Source organism: Mastomys coucha, unplaced genomic scaffold, assembly GCF_008632895.1.
Source record: "Mastomys coucha isolate ucsf_1 unplaced genomic scaffold, UCSF_Mcou_1 pScaffold13, whole genome shotgun sequence".
NCBI classification, from domain to species: domain Eukaryota; kingdom Metazoa; phylum Chordata; class Mammalia; order Rodentia; family Muridae; genus Mastomys; species Mastomys coucha.
Genome location: NW_022196895.1, coordinates 13,940,756 through 13,957,650, shown reverse-complemented (window position 1 = coordinate 13,957,650; position 16,895 = coordinate 13,940,756). Strand labels below are relative to the sequence as shown.

The window sequence follows — 16,895 nt, the reverse complement described above, 5'->3', positions numbered from 1 at the left end:
TCTCTCTTTCTCCTCCCTCCCTTCTTCTTCACTGCCACCTTTGCCCTTTTCTTCTACAAAAAGCTTCTGCCACGTTGAACTGCTTTGTCCTGGTGTGGTCTGTCTGGACTCAAGCCAAGCTTCTAACACAAGTTTAGTTAGGCTTCAGAAGCTGCCCCACCACCTGCCCGGAGGCAAGGACGATGGGTCAGCAGCAGTTTCCAGACTTCTCCAGCTAGTTTCTGGCTGCCACACCCAAATAATTGAATGTCATTAGAGATGGACCCAACAGATTAACATAGAGTTGACCCAACAGATTAAAATAGAGGTGACCTACCTCAGAATTTCCTAATGTGCTTTAAATCAGGCCTGTAAGCTCAATTGGTTGTGTCTCTACTCTGGTAATGGGAGATCCCAGCATGCTGGACTTCTGCAGAATAAAAAGTTCTTTGTGTTTACATACTATTTGAGTCTGGAGTATAATTCTTCAGTGAATCACAGACCCTTACAATTCAAATGTTCTTCTGGGACAGAGCATGTATTCCCCCGCTACTAACAGATCTATAGCTGTCTTCCAAGCAGTACACCAGAAGTTGAAACAAATCCAGTAGTCTGACTCTTTTTTTTTTTACCTTCCCCACATCTCTTCCCCACATCTGTCATTGGTCAGTTTAATCAAATCCAGACAGGGAAATGCACTTTGCCTCACTGACTGGATACCATGGAGAGCAGGCCTGGAAGATGAGTTGGGACCGGACATCAAACGTTCTAGCACATCACAAGCACACACAATGCTTTCTCCAACTCTACAGACAGAAAGCAGTACTAGTACATTTACCCTGGCTTCCATGCCACCCTAAATCATTTGTTTTCCACATTTTAATAGTCCTAGATATCAAAATATATAATTTAGTCTTTAGAAGAAGATGTGGCAATCCTATCCATATAATTATTATTCATTTGCTAACATGTTAATTACTTAGAGACATTACTTCATATTCTAGGTTCATTCATAATGGCTCTGCAGGCAATTCCCAAGCCTGTCACAATCTGTGTGCATATGAACTATTCAACAATGTTTCTAACCATGAAATGTAGCCCATCTCTCTGTAGAGATGATTGGTGAAAGTTGGGTCTCATCTGACTAGACAATATGTAAAAATATACTTTCCTTGAATATGTGCTTTCCAAACTTTCTTTTTTGCTCACTTTTTAGCAATTGATTATTGCCCTGCTTGCAACCACGCTTCGAAACGAATGGATGTGTGCTGTGGAGCATAGCTGAGTTAGAGCAGGGGAAGATGCTCATTGAAGATACTGTGCTGTCATTGCAGTCCACTGCTTCAGTAATACACTGGCCAATTCAGAGCTGGCAAAGAAGAAAGTAGATGAGAGCAGATTCATTCTGAAAGAGTCAGTATAAAGGTAATAATACCAATTTATAATTGTTGCTAAAAGAGATAAAATTAACATGGGCACTATAGACTTATTTTTGTTCTGTTTTCTTTTGCTGATGGGTTCTCACTATGTAGTCAGCCATTTACCTTCTTGGCCAGGCTTGTCGTGGAGTCCCAGAAATCTGTCTCTGCTTCTAGAGACAGGAATTAAAGGAAGGCATCACCATTTTCAGAAGTGGATTTTAAAAGATATTTTGCCTAGGGTGATGCAATAACACATTGTTCACTGAAGAATGATGCCCCAAACTCAAGTAGTACGCAAAAGCAAAGAACATTTTATTCTCCAGAATTCCAGCATGTGGTGCGGTGGGGGGGCTCTGTCATTCCAAGATGGAGACAATCCAGTGAGCTCTCATAGGCTTGATTTTAAACACATTAGGGGAATTCTAGGATAGGAGTCCTTTATCTTTCTTCAGCTCTAAGGACATTCCAGAACCATTACTGAAGGATGAGAACTATTGCTGACCCATTGCCAGGTGAAAGGGCAGCTTCTGATGGCAGGGCAATTTCTGATCAGCTGTCTGAAGCCTGGGGTTTTTATTTCCCCAGTCCTTAGGCCTAGTCTCCTGAACTGCCAATTTAAAGCCTGTCATGGAATCAGCCTGTCTCAGTAGAAGATTAGGTAAAAATCTTAAAAAGGGTGTTTTGAAGTCTTCTATTTAGAACTAAGATTAGGTGTGGCAAGGTGACTTAGCAGGTAAAAGCCAAACATGACAACTAGATTTGTATCTCCAGGACACACATAGTGGAAGGAGAGAAATAAAAAGGTCTTCCTCAAGCTTTTATCTGATCCCCACATGTGTGCTCTGGCACACACACACACACACACACACACACACACACACACACATACACAAACACACTTGCACACAAGACATGCACACAGATACATGTAGTGTTACACTCATATATGCATACAAACTGAATAAAATAAATGTGACAGAAAACCGTTAGGAGAATTCTATGTAGGACTCCAATTACTTTCTCTGTACTGTAAAAAACAACTGCAACCCCCTTTTTTCCTAACACATTAGTGGGTCTGCTCTCTTTTCCCTGTTGTTTTTAAGATGTATGCTATATGTTTGCAAACTCCAGAAAACTTCTATCCCAATATGATTTAGTGAAAATTTTACCATAATCAACAATAAATGTTTTACAGAGCCAGATACAATAACACAAACTTTTAACTTTAATTATTCAAGAGGATGAAATCATAGGGTCAAAAGGTCAAGGCTTGCTTGGGCCACATAACTGACACCTTATCTGAAACACCTTAGAAAGTGAAAACATAGCTGATGTTGGAGGATACTTGATCAAACTGTGAACACTGAGATTTTTTTTTGTTAAGTACTGGAAAAAAAGCTGGGTTTAGTTCTGGTGTGGCACAGCTTTAGCACACACCTTTATCCCAAGGGCTTTCTGCTTGGATGGTATAAGCAGGATAAATAAAGTCAACCATAGGTTAAGAGGCAGAGCACACAGTTGACAGGTAGTGAACACAGGATTATTAAGGAAAAACAGAGTGTAGGCATCAGGAGGATGAATAGAGAGATGAACAAGAAATAGAATGGAGGGCTATTCAGTTTGAAGCCAGTTCTTTTTGTTGTGTTTTTTGTTGTTGTTGGTTTTGTTTTGGGATTTTTGGGTTTTTTTTTTTGTTTTTGTTTTTTTTTGTTTTTTGTTTTTATGAGTGGGAGTGAGAGAGGGACGTGCTTGGTGGAACTTCAACCAAGAAGAAAGGTCAAGTAATGAGTGCTCCCTCAGCCTGTCTGAGCTAACAGACTTTTGCCCCAGCATCTGACTCCTAGGTCTTCATTGGAAAACTTGAACAATTGTGATTAAAGGAAAACAAAAAACCCAGCTGGAAGTGTACATGAATGGTAGAGAACTTGGCCAGCACACAAGAACCACGCCTCAATCCCTAATCCCACAAAAAAGAAGAAGGGTTTCTGTTCTCCTGTATAGAATCTGATGTAAGAAACAGACTCTGTAAATAGGGCTACCTATTTTCCTTGAGAAGGCATGCTTTTCAGACAGATTTGGGAAACTCTTGGCAGTGAGCATCAGTTAATATCAATGGGAATTAACTTTGAGGCATACTGGGTAACTGGGTCCTCTTGGTTTTCACTTCTGTGGTCACCTCGTCTAACTTTGAAGTACGTTGATTGGACCTTACTCAATGGACTCTGTGGGTTTCATTTGTAGAGGTTGGTATTTCCTTAGCAATGGCCATTGGCAAGATGGACAAAGAAAACCTCTCTATCCTGCCAATAGGAAGGAATCCCATGAAAAGTGACAATGAGACTATGATTAGAAGAAGGATAGTGGGAACTGAACCTTCTTGGTTTTCTTAGCCAATTTGAGATACTGCAATAAAATACTAGACAAAGCATAACTACAAAAAACGATAGAAAATACAATTTTATAACAATTTTATAATTCTGGAGACTGGAAATCTAAAGTCAAAGCAATACTTGGTTGTATACTTAGCCCTAACCCTATGGTTATGTTTTCTGCGTCATAGATAGTGTCATTTCTTGAGGATTTCTCATGGCAGAGGAAGTCAAGGAGGCATATCAGCACTGTAGCACCCAGATCCTTCCTCACCTTTCACATATTGCAGCTTCTCCATGACAGGGAATCTCAGGGCTTCCTACTGTATCTTTTGAACTCATCCCTAGTTCTATTCTAAGGATCCAGCTAAGTTATTATCTTCTCCAGTTAGATGCACACACACACAAAAAAATAATAATCTCTGGCAAAAAGATAGAGCTCATGCCACATAAACATACATAGACCAGAACATTTGGGAGAAGTAACATATTTGCCTAGCAACCCAAAGCAAAAAGCAGTCTTAAGGGAAAGAGGTCATAAGCATTATTTGCTTCCTAATGTGGTTAGGAAAAGATAGAGTCAGGAGAGAAACAGAAAAATGACTAAAGCTAAAAGCAAGCTCCCAGTTTAAGGCTGACTGATGTGTTTTCACCACAGGGGCTTCCCAGTACATTTCACGTTGTACTCTATCAGTGGCTAGCCAGGAGGACGATAGATAAAGGACAGAAAATAACATTAGCACTCTGACCCCCCCACTTTGTCTCAAATTGCTAGTACTGAAGACTGAGCTGGTTGAAGCTTTTAAAAGCATTTGCTCACCACGTCTTTTGACCGGTTCTGTATACGCCCGGCTCCCACCAACAGATCTTTCCCTTTTGCACCCACTTCTAAAATAAAGTCTTTTGTATCGCAGCAGCGGCTTCTTTGGTTTTGTGTCCTCTCAGAGAGAAAGATTTTGTCAACTCTGCCCCGAACACAGCTTTATTTGACACCTTAATCCTAGCAAATCTTACCTCCAATTGATGTCTGATTTCTATTTTATTAAATCAAAGCTTGCATATGGCTGTATGCTTCAGAAGGGAGTTCACCATTTCCATCCAAATGTAATATAAGCCTTAATTACAGGAAGCCCTGTCTGTGTATAACAGACATCTTAAGCTCGAGGGAATCCCAGACTACCTCTTATTCCTTGTCAGAGTTAAGATAAATGAAGCCTTCCCAGCTCCTGACTACCTCTTAGAGATGGAAGGGAAGTTTAAATATTAACTCTTCTTGTGGTGGAAGCTACTTGCCTTCCTACTTTTGCCACATTTGTCTTAGATGATGTGGGGTTCTGGGAAGAATCAGTACTTTTAGGAGATCTGGGCTCATACTGCAGTTTCGTCGTTTATCAGTTATAGAAACATTCCATCTTCCTCACCTATAAAATGTACATAGAGCAAGCCAGTCCTGTCTGTGTAAACAGGGTGTTTTGAAGAGAAAATAAATGTAAAGCTAACTAAGAACATTGTATATTAAATGTGAAGAGAAAATTTATGCTAACTACTAAAATAGAAGGTGTTGAAGCAGGTGTTAATTTCAAAGGCCTCGGGGAAATTGTATTCTCTGAGGGGTGCAGGAGGTTAAAGAGCTTATGTCTTTCATATATTTTAAAATCTTAACATTTCAATCTTTTATGTTTGTTGCTGGATGTTTTTGTTTACCTTGTTTTTCTCAGTGAAAGAAAAATAAACTATTTTCCTCTTTATATAAGAAAGTAGTAAACCCATTTCCCATAGATTGAAAGTCTCATTGGATATGGTTTGTGAAATATAGGGAGAAAGTTGAGTTTGACCTTCTTTCTTTAAAACTGTCTACTGCTTTTCTGATAATTGTCACCAAATGCCAGAAACAACTAAAGCAGAAAGGGTTATTCTGACTCATGATTTCAGAGGACTTAAGCCTGTCACGGTGGGAGTGGCCAGTGATGTGCTAGATGGGAGAGATTTTCACATGGTGACTGGACACAAAACAGAGTTAGTGACTGGATGGATGCAGAGATAATATACCCTCAAAGGATGGCACCAGTGACCTATTTCCTCCTGTGCAATTCTGACTTCTAAAAGATTTACAGCCTCCCAGAATACTGCTATCAGCTGGAGACAAAAGGATTCAGAATATAAGCTGTAAAAGTTATGCCTCATTTTGCTTCCCAGCCCCATGCTCCCAGAAATAAGACTGAAACTCAAACTATATTTACATGCAACTTGGTCATATAACTAGGCTCTAATTCTGACTAGATCATAACTAAAGATAAGTTATATATTTTAACGTACATTCTTCCACATTGCTGTTACCTGTGCTCAGGTACTATGTCTCTGCCTTGTCACATTTTCCTGGGCAGATCTCTTGCCAGCTTCTATCCCAGAGTTTTTTCTTCTCCCAGATGTTTTATCTCCCATTTCCTGCATAAGCCATAGGCCCTGGGCCTTTTGCTTAACAGGTGATGCATCCATACGATACATAAGATATTCTCTCTATAATAAGTCTGTGACATGGCTGCCACAGTGTCTGTATGAGAAGGGTACATCCATATTATAGCAGCAATGTTTCTATTTTATTATAAAATATTTAATGTCTCTGCTTGAACTGTTTCACCTCAAAAGTATCAATAACACCTATGTTGTTTTGTTGTGAGGACTGAACATAACTTGTATGTCCAATGATATTGCTATCACTTTGTCAGACTGGAATGCCATGGGGTATATATGAAGTCATTTTTTTCAATGGCCATTCCTTTTTCTACAAAATCAGGGTTTGCCTTACATAATTGTTCTCTAGGGGTACCTGCTGTAGCATTTTCTCTATCCAATCACATTAGGGCAGCGACAGGCCTGTGATTGGACAGAAATAGAGAGGTGGAGCTAGAGGTAGAGAAGGAAAAAGGTCGAGAGGAGGAGGAGAAGGGTCAGGAACAGGAGATGTCATCATAGATGTAGACAATGAGGATGAACCAGACCTCATGTGGTTATACAACCAAGCAGGTTCTTACAAAATAGATTAATTGGGTTAGAATATTGTCTTTATTATTTGGTTCTGAAATTATTATATTGGCATCTTGTAAATTGTGATCTTATTATTTTATAAATCTGATTGGATATTAAGGTCTTAAGAATCATGCTTTACTTACCTGGTCTTAGGCACTATTTAGATAAATGATTGTGGGGGTCTGTAAAGAGTTGCATACGAGCGAGATGTAGCTTGCTGGGAGAAAATAACAGAAACCCACTGGAGCTTAGTATTGAGGTCGAACGGTACCGGCTCAACAACATGGCCCAGCAGGAAAGCGAGTTTGCAGGGTGGATTCATTTTTTGTAATTCCCGCAATAGGTACCTACTGCTTTTGTGCCAACATCTAAAGCATAATCTTTGTAAGGCATAATATTTATTTGTATCTTCTAGTTTGCTCTCAGTTTCTTATATATTTTCATCAGGGCAAGGCTCTCATAGTTTCTATCTTTTCTTGACTATTGTGAAAGCTTGTTTTTCTTTCTCCAAGTTATTCTTCTTCATCCACCAATTTTGTTCACGAAGCAGAGACCTGAACGCACCACTCTTTTTTTCCTTTTTTTTTTTTTTTTTTTTTTTTTTTTTTTTGTGGTTGGGGAAAGCAGAACATGGGATGAACTGATTAATGCTCTGGTAGTGAATGTCAATACTTATTCAAACACTCATGCATTGATTTACATTTACATTCCCTTCACAACAGGGAATCAAACAGCAGATAACACACAATAAAATAGGTATGTAAAAGGTAGGTCCTGAGAGTCTTATTACATCAGGTGACATTCAACTACATATTCGGTTTCCCCATGAAACCTCCTGCTCTTCTGCACAGTGCAAGAAGAATCAGTCAGTGAAAGGAGAACTGACTGATCTGTCAGCACTATATTTTAAAGGATACAATACCTTTAAAAAAAAAAGGTAATATTCTATCTATGTAGGATAGGACTTAGTGAGGAAAAAGTTGGTGAAATGCAGTTTGAATACGAAGGTTAACTTTAACTTTACTCTGTCAAGGTCACGATTTTATTTAGCACAACAGCTTGTATCTAGACTGTGCCTATTTGCTAATAGCTCTAGCACTTCCATTCTGAATTTGCTATTGCCAGTGAGTTATCTTCCATCTAAAGGCTTGCCCTTAGCTGACCTCACTCTTCAATGAAGGTCACCAGTATTATGCAGAACATAAAAACTCAAGCACCAGAGACTGGCCCTTGATGGAGTACTTCTGACTTCTCACAGTGTTGAATGGGAGTTGTTAAGACAGGTTCAAAGGCGGGATTTTGGATTCACACATTCAGTCACTCTTGATGTTGCGGGCCTTTCTTCTATCCAAGGCCAACACTGCATTTAGATTTGTACATGTTCCTGCTGAGAAAGGACAGTTTCCTCAAATGCACCTAGGGCCACTGTGCGATTTTTGAAATACTGCTGAGCCAGGTGTCCGATTGGTAGGTTTACTGAGACCATGTTATGTAGTCAGCTACCAGTCCACTTTAAAACTCAGTGATGTGCAAGAAATGGAAAAGCTGACAGTCCTTTATAAAAGCCATTAGCAAACTCTGTTTGAAAGACTTGTCAAGCATGCTGGAAGTAGACAGGAGAAAAATAGCATACACAGACACACGCACACACACACAGTCTTTGCAGGGAGAACTTTAATAGGGAAACATATGATTTTGGTAAAAGTGTACGGTCTGTGCTACAGTGAAGAGCCCAGGCAACAATGTGGTAGTAATGATAGATATGGCTAGCATTGTGACAAGTTACCTCTTACATACAAAGATGACTTGAAAGACCTTCAGTGAAGAGGCTCAATACTTCTAAAGTTTCATTTTTTTTTCTCACTAGGAAAATAAAAATAATTGTCTTATTTGGCTCTGGCTACTATAAAAGAAAACCTATAAAATTTTGTTTTCTTATGATCCCTGGAGGGAGCAAAGTCCTACATTACATTGCTAATAGAAGAGATTCTGATTTGGGCAAAGACTCATGTACTGGTTCCTTGAATGTCTGCTCCTGTTGTGTCTTCCTATCAGAAAATGGGCTGATCATGCTTCTAGAATATTATGAACTTATGCATAATAGGGGCAGGGGAGAAATTTGTGGCTATACTCATCCTTGCCATTCTCCTGCCTCAGCCTCTTCAGTACTTTGGTTATAAGCGTGTACCAACATTTAATCTCTACAACAAGCATGTACCAACATTTAATCTCTACAACATCTTTCATAATGACACTTAATTCTTGTGAATTTCAGGCCTTTAAAGATTGAGATCATTTAAGCATTTTGTAGCTATACTAAGTATACCCTAATTTTAATGTCTACAATTAGTTAGCCAAATAAATGAGAGAGCTTTCTTTATATCATCTTAGATGGTACCCTAGAAACATAATGTGGCTGGACCAAGTACTATGTCCCTCCTTACTTAATTTCTAGTTAATTCCTAGTATTCTCTCAACTCAGTTATCATTGTCAAAAAAGAACTTCTGCCGTGTCTGTTTGTTATCTAATCCATCACTAGACTTTACTTTTATACTTTGAAATAACATTGACATCACAATATTCACCACCAGTCTCACTGTCCCCAGTATCTGAGCTGTCCCCATAAATTCCTAGAGTGTGGGCATGGATCCTTACTAACCTCTCTGTTTTTACAGGGCTACTGATAGAGAGAGTGACCTTTTTAATAAGGTAGTAACTGTTATTTAAACCTTACCATTCCCCTGTCTCAGACTTATCATTCATCAGTCCTTTGGTAATAGACATGTGCCAACATGTTAGTGTATGGAACCTCTTCCCTAGTGACACCTAACTTAATTCTTATCACATGGTTGCATATTAAAGTCCTATCTCATAACACCTTGCACTGCGGACTGAGTTTCAACAAGTGAGTTTGGGAGAGACATTTATTTTAAAGCAACAACACTTTCTGTTTCTTCTTTGGAGAATTCTTGTATGTGATTCATTAAAAATACATAAAACTGGAGGATTATGTATACATTAAATGATGTATACATCTCTAGAAAGAGAGCTTATCGGTTTCTGCATGGTTAAAGGCATAACCAGAAAATAGGGTGAACTAGAGGCATCATTGGTACCAAATAAACTAAGTTCTGGTGATAAAAAAGAAAGCATAATGTATAAATTTCCTTTGAACTTCATTTTGGAAATATTTTGTTAGTATTATGACAGATTTGGACTGGATATGCAAATTTGATGATGAATACAGGGGAAAGTTGCAACCACAATTTCTTACATCTTCCTGTATCCTGTAATACTTTCTAAAGTTACTTCAAAAAAAACTACCTAACAAACAGAACATAGTAATAAAGGATTATGTGAGAAAGCAGAATTCCTAAGGAATGAAGTGTGTGTGGGGACATTGGGTAGGCATAAAGAAATCAACAAATTAGAGAGTTCACTTTTCTTTGGTCCTAAGAACTCTGTGCAGTACATCTATTTGACATTTGTCTCTCACCTCTCATACCAATTCTATTTACTTATAGATATATCATGCAACCTAGTTTAACCTTCCTTTTAATGTAGCAAGTAAAATGTACAATATAATCTTTACAAACTACTGTAAGACAGTACCCTCAAGAGTTAAAAATTTAAGACTCTCTATAGAAGGCGTTAACTTAAAAAAATGATTTACTATGGGCAACCCAACCACACCACACATACTATACAAATACAAGCACACACACACACACACACACACACACACACACACACACACACACACACATTTAATCAATGCCAGACAAATAAAAAATATTTCACTTAGAGAAACAGTAATTCTTTTATGTGATTTTAATCAGTATAGCATGCCTTGTTTTGTTTCATAAAGAATTGAAATGACTAAATGATATTTTCCCCCAAAATGTCTATGTTGATTCATCACATATGTTGCTTCTGTGAACTCCATAAAAGGAAAAAATTAAGCTCATGTTTATCCCTCAAAGGATATCTGCATTTCAGGACCTTTGGAGACTATGATCTTGGTGGATAACCACTGTTTTTAAGCCCGAAGACAAAAATACATCACACTGGAATGAGTGCCTGTAGCCAGATGTGCTCCTCACACTGGAATGAGTGCCTGTAGCCAGATGTGCTCCCTTTACTCCATCAGTTTCATGCTGGCAGTGCTTCACTGTCATGGCTCTGTGCATCCAGTCCTGATATTTCTGATTTTTCTCATTTAGAAAATCACTGGATTGTTCTTAGTTTTAAAAAAAACATGCAATGCAAAGCCTTTGATGTCTCCTGTCATTACAGCTTGGGCCGTTAAATAACCTAATTTTTTAAAATTCTGTTAATAACCCTTCTAAGACACAGTGCTTACAGAAGCTATTTTAAAAAACGAAAATACAAAAGATAGAAATTAGCATGAAGCAGAGGAGAAAGTGTGCAGATGTAGAGCCTGCCAGACACAGCACAGGAGGCCCCTCTAACGTTAGGATTTCTATTAAATAAATACTACAAGTAAGAAGCAGAAATTGGGTGAATAATTATTCAATTAATAAAATAAATGTAAACTATTGAAAGATGTAAATATTTAATGCAAGAGAAAAGGTTTGAGGATACTATCGATATTTACCAATGGCATACATATTTACATAGATTTATTTAGTAAGTGAGCAGATTGATCATAGTTCACGCTTACATTAAATGATTCTTTGAATTCTTATAAGCAAGTGGAAGTTTCCTAATTAATTTAGTAGAAGGTTCAGAAATGGCCACTACAGACATAATACTGTCTGTTCCTAACTTTGTTCTTCATCAGGTACAGTGATGTGACTCTGGAATACAGAATGTGTAGTCTTTATTGGCAGCAGCTACCATAATAAAAGGCATTTTATAAAAGCAAATTAATATAGCTTTTTAATCAATGCCAGATTTTTTTTTCCAAAACCTACTTTTAATACGTGTTCTTAAATGATTTAACTTCCCTTTAAGCCCACTACCCACCAGAGGTCGTGGAAAAGAAAGGTTATTAGAATACGGGGGAAGTGGACCTGGTTACAAATTGTTCTTTGGAGCAAATCCAATCTGCGTTGTCAGGAAATCAGCGGTTCAGTTCACAGGAATCAGCAATGGCACCTCGAACCACTCCCAAACACTTCACAAATATACCAGTGACCCTGTTCAGTAGTGTCAGGATAGCAAGCATGAATCAGCAACTGTGGCAGGACCAAGCAGAAGCAGCCAGGCCTCTGAATCTGCATGAATCAGCAGAGGTAACCCGGACCAGGAGGGATGCCAGGAGAAGTTTTCTGTTGTGCCCCTCTCAAGAAAGTGAAGAGCAGTGAAAACAAAGATGTTAGAACAACGCAAAAAGAAGCCTTGCAAAGCTAGCTATGCAAGCCTTCCATCACTGCCTATTGAGCCCTATTGATACTCCCTTCAGACATCGTGGGTCCTCCCACAGGGCTTGCCTCCTTGTGAGTCTGTCTGTTTTAGCAAAAGTTCACATGAGTCTGTCTCAGCTGCCATCACTGTGCCAATCAGCCCGAGTCCAAGGAAGCCGCCAGAAGCCACCAGAACCTCAAGAGAAGTTCTTTGGCAAGTTTCATTCTAAGGTGTGACCACAAGCAGAGCTCAGCAAAGCAATGTAAGGCAAATCAATACGTGAGTGTCATTACTAAAGAGTCCTTTATCAGTATCCTCTCACATGCTTGCTTTAGCCAAATATCCTCTCACCTGTGTCTGCTTCACTGAAACATTCCTTCATGTGTCTGCCTTTAGCAAAACATCCTCTCACCTATGTCCACTTCAGGAAAACACTCACATGTCGGCCCCAGCAAAACATCATCTGACACAACTTGATTTTCCACAGAAATTATGTTTCCACTTCACAAAGTATCTATCATCATCCATTCATCTGGCCTGAATTTTATATAACATACATTTTAAAATTTAGGATTAATATGGTACATTCTATACTTCATTTTTTATACAAATTTTCCAAATAATATCATCTTTTAACCATTTTATAATTATTCTACATATACCCTGCCATGCACACTCGTCTACTCCAGTCACATCCAAAATATCGGGGATAAAATCCTGATTAAAGATAAGAGGCAATAAGGACCCAAAAGGAGTTCTGTGCCTCTTGGAGATTCAGACAGTCGCTAGTATCTCCTAAGTCAGACATGTTCCAGATCAGTCTTTCCAATCGTCAACACGCCCTCATAATTAGGCATAAAGGTACCCCAAGAAATGATTCATAAATGGCTAAGATTGGACATTGTTTCCTGGCCAACACAGTGTTACCAACCTATCCTAGTTTAATACCAAGCTATGGATAGCTTGGTATTCCCTTGGAATTTCTCTCTAGGAACCTGCCTTGCCAGAGCTAGCAATGGAGATCTAGCACATTCTTTAGGCTAATATAACTATTCACAATAGTTAGAAATGTTTTGCATACTAGAGAGTAATGAAGGGCTTCCACTCAAGGACATTAGCTAGAAGTGTTAGGTCAGAACCCCAGTCATTGCCTCCAGCAGAAACAGAGAATTAGCATAGGAATACCAAATTAGCCCCAGCAGGGAGGGCTCCACTCCTCTTCCTCCTGCTTCACACCTGGCTACCAGACTCCACTGACCTTGATGTGCAGTCACTTGCCTACATGACCTTAGTCTTGAGTCCCTTGCTATAACCCCCACCCTACCTACCTGACTCTTGTCATCTGCCCTGCTTGCTGTGTGGTATTTAAGCCTGAATTTCACCTTATACAAATACATCCAGATTCAACACACCCTTGTGTCTGGAGTCTGTTTGTCATCCGACGACTCATTACCCACCCGACCAGAATTCTCATCCCGTGGAAACTGGGATCCCCACAACGAACTTGGTCCATGGCAATAACCTAAGTTTAATGTCTTCAGTTAGCCAAATAAATAAGAGAATCTTCCTTTTATCATCCTAGAAAGTATCCTAGAAATATAATGTGGCTGGTCTATGTACTGTGTCTCTCCTTACTTCCTTTCTCATTATTTCCTAGTATTCCCTCATCTCAATTATCATCTGTCAAAAGAGGACCTCTGCCTTTTCTGTTATCTAATCCATCACTAGCCTCTATTATTTTACTTTAACATAACACTGAGATCACCATTTTCACCACCAGTTGTACTGTCCCCAGCAACTGAGCTGCCCTCATAAATTCATGGAGTGTAGGTATGGATCGTCATCAGCATCTCTGCTTTTATGGGATTACTGAGAGCCAGAGTGACCTTTTTAAAAAGTAGCCAATGTTACTTCTGAGCCCTCCCGGACTTATTTTAGCTTTGTTTGTTTCTCTGTGTAGCCCTTGATGTTCCGGAACTCATTCTGTAGACCTCGCTGGCCTTGAACCCAGAGCCCTGTCTGCCTCTGCCTCCAAATTACTGGGATTAAAGGCATTATAACAGCACCATCTGGCTTCCAGGACTTCTTATTCTGCATCAACTCAGGTCCTTTGTGGTCCTGGGCTCTCCAGTAATTCACTATAATGTATTTAATGCACCCATCTTAAGAATTAGTTATATTTACTTTTTCTATAAATGTGTATTGATTTTAGTGACTGCTCAATTAAGTAGATTTTGAGTTTTTTTTAATTTGTTTTTTTTTGTTTGTTTGTTTTTAACTAAAATATACCCAAGGGAAAAGAGGTACAAACAGAAAAGCAGGAGGTACAGATTAATATTGCCTGGTGCTCAGTACATCACTCTACTTGCTTTATTAATATTCTTGCACAGATGCACTCCTGCTTTCACACCGCATGTGACTGCTAGTTTACTGCTTGCATTCCCACACTCTGCAAACACGAACAAGAGTTCAGAGACCATCATGTAGCCACTTATTTGAACCCTCAGTGTTTCCTACATGTCTCCTTCATAACAAGTAGATAAATGGTAAATTATACATATTAATCAAGTGAATTAATGACAGGGAAATAGTAGGAACCATATCGTTTTTGTTTTCAATATGATTATGATGTTACTTTAGATGTTTGTATTTTTATAATAAATAGATAATGTATTTTTAATCTGTACTCTTTACAGTGTCTCCATGAAACAATCCAAATTTTATATTATGTCTTTTATATGTGTACTTTATTTTTAAATTCAGTACCCTTGTTTAAAAGGACAGAATATTGACTCCTCCTAACAAGTAGAATATAATTTAGCAACAATCATTCTAATGTACAAACATTCCTGTAATATTTTCTGTAGGTTTATATGAAAAGCAAAAATAGAAATGAGCAATGTCTGTCAATGAGTTTGGAGAGTCTGTGAAGTCTCCTGGACTTGCGTAGGTCTTCCACTCACCAGCTAGTTTCTTGCTAGAAGCCCTCCATTAAAAGTAGAGCTCTGCATATTTGCGTTTCTGGCCCAAGGCAGATTCTCTCAAGAGCAGCTGGCCATCCTTATAGCTGAGAGACAGGAGCACATTATGTCCACACTTTCTGTTTAGTGCTGCCATTCCTCCCCCAGTTCCAGCTAGTTTAAGAGAACCTAGGGATTCCCCTTACAATACTCCAGGAAGAAAAGTGCAGGTGCACAAATAAATGAAACAATCATATGCAGAAATGACATATTTTCAGATCTCTTCCAAATGAGCCCTGGTCTAGGACACTGTGTGTAGTTGATGGCCAAAGTATACAGCTGTGTTAAGTCACATTCTTCTTGGCTTTCCTTGGTTTAGGCAAATGGGATATTGTACAGAGCCTCATATACTATGTAATAAAAATAAAGACTCTGTGCTGTATATTCACCTGCACTTAGCTTCTAGATTCTGAATGAGAATGTAATGGATCTCTCCTTCCTTTAGATCATCTATTCGCTAAGAAATCGTAGGGTTGTCACTGAAAGTATAAGAGTAGCAAACACTGAAGACTAGCCTGAAGAACAGAGACAGAGGCTCCAATATGATTACTCAGCAGTGACCTATATATACCAAAAATCTCATTATCAACCCAGCTTCTTCTATACAGTAATTCAAATTTAATGATCTTTAGTATAGAGTTTAATCCATGTATCTCTCACTGAGATGATTATACAAAAATATAACTTGTTCATTAATAGAATAGCTTTAGACATAGACAAAGTCTTTGAATTGCTTATTCCTTTTACTGAATGCCTCTTTGGTTCCTCTATCCTAACTCTGTCTTCTCATATAAAGTTAATTTATAACTGGGTAAGGAGACAATGGCTTTGAGTTGATGCTTTTGTCAGACTTTCAGCAAGCACTCAACCAAAACAATTCAAAGTAAGGAATGGATAAATTATTAAATATACTGTAGTACATTTTAGCTGCCAAGCCTGAAACATATGGCTACATATGTTAGCATTCTAAGGCATTAGTATAATCAACAGATATTTTTGTAAGCTTATTCTAAACATCAAGAACACAATAAGATGAATAACAGATTCCAAGCATTGATGGAAAATAATAAAGGACACACGATGAACCACTTTCTAAAAATAGAAATCATTGTGAAAATAGTGCATGACTCTCTCATAGCCTATACTCTTTGTTACACACTGTCTTATTATTTATTATGTGTGTTATCTATCTATCTATCTATCTATCTATCTATCTATCTATCTCTATCATTTTAGCATCTTTCTCTCTATATATATATGTGTGTGTATATATATATATATATATATATATATATATATATATATATATATAAAATCTTTTTAGTCATCTGTCCATTTGTTAGTTTGTCTGTCTATCTATATTTCATTTGTCTACTTATCATCTATCCATATTTACATACATTGCCCAATCCATTGGTGATTTATTTTTCTCCAGGGACAATAGAGTTTATGCAATTTTCAAACTTGTTCATTTCTCTCTGGTTTTGACATGAAATTTTAATTCTGACTCTCTGATCTCAGAGTATATATTATTTTCAAAAATATATTACTTTATTTAACTATTTATTTGAGTATGTACATGGATGTATGTACATGCATATTTGGGATATCAGAGGACCATGTGGAGGATGTTTCTCTCCCCCAACCGTTGGATTGAGGGATCAAGTATAGATTGCCAGGAATCAGGTTCACAACCTCCTCCTCCTCC

General features: G+C 38.2%; 1 long non-coding RNA gene across 1 annotated transcript in view; it reads left to right on the top strand.

Moving 5' to 3' along the window:
* LOC116087544 overlaps positions 1 to 1,353 on the top strand; it is a 70,327-nt gene extending 68,974 nt beyond the window's left edge. Inside the window, exon 4 of the long non-coding RNA XR_004117467.1 lies at positions 1,196 to 1,353. This is a non-coding gene — a long non-coding RNA (uncharacterized LOC116087544). The remainder of the gene's footprint in view (positions 1 to 1,195) is intronic.
* Positions 1,354 to 16,895: the final 15,542 nt, after the last annotated feature.